Source organism: Orycteropus afer, unplaced genomic scaffold (genome assembly GCF_000298275.1).
Source record: "Orycteropus afer afer isolate SDZICR_OR568_19922 unplaced genomic scaffold, OryAfe1.0 scaffold00095, whole genome shotgun sequence".
In the NCBI taxonomy this organism is placed as follows: domain Eukaryota; kingdom Metazoa; phylum Chordata; class Mammalia; order Tubulidentata; family Orycteropodidae; genus Orycteropus; species Orycteropus afer.
In genome coordinates this window covers 2,367,003-2,367,398 of record NW_006921682.1, presented here as the reverse complement: position 1 = coordinate 2,367,398, position 396 = coordinate 2,367,003, and positions in this window count along the sequence as shown.

The window sequence follows — 396 nt, the reverse complement described above, 5'->3', positions numbered from 1 at the left end:
GGAGGTAACTATGGGGAGGAAGTGGGAGGGGAGCTGTTGCATTGTGGGAAATTGTAGTCAATGTCATGAGACAAAGTGTATGTGAGCTGCTGTATATAAAGTGAATTTGCTCTGTAAACTTTCACCTAAATCGCAATAAAATTAAACACACACACACACATGTATGTGTCACCAAAGAGGATGTTCAAGTGGCCAGCAAATACATGAAGAAATGCTCATGATCATTAGCCATCAGAAATATGCAAATCAAAACAATGAAATACCATCTAACCCCAGCACTATTGGCAAAGTTCAACAAGACAGAAAATAGCAAATGCTGATGAGGATGTAGAGAGATTGGGACTTTCATACACTGCTGATGGCACTATAAAATGATATAAGCACTGTGGAAAACAG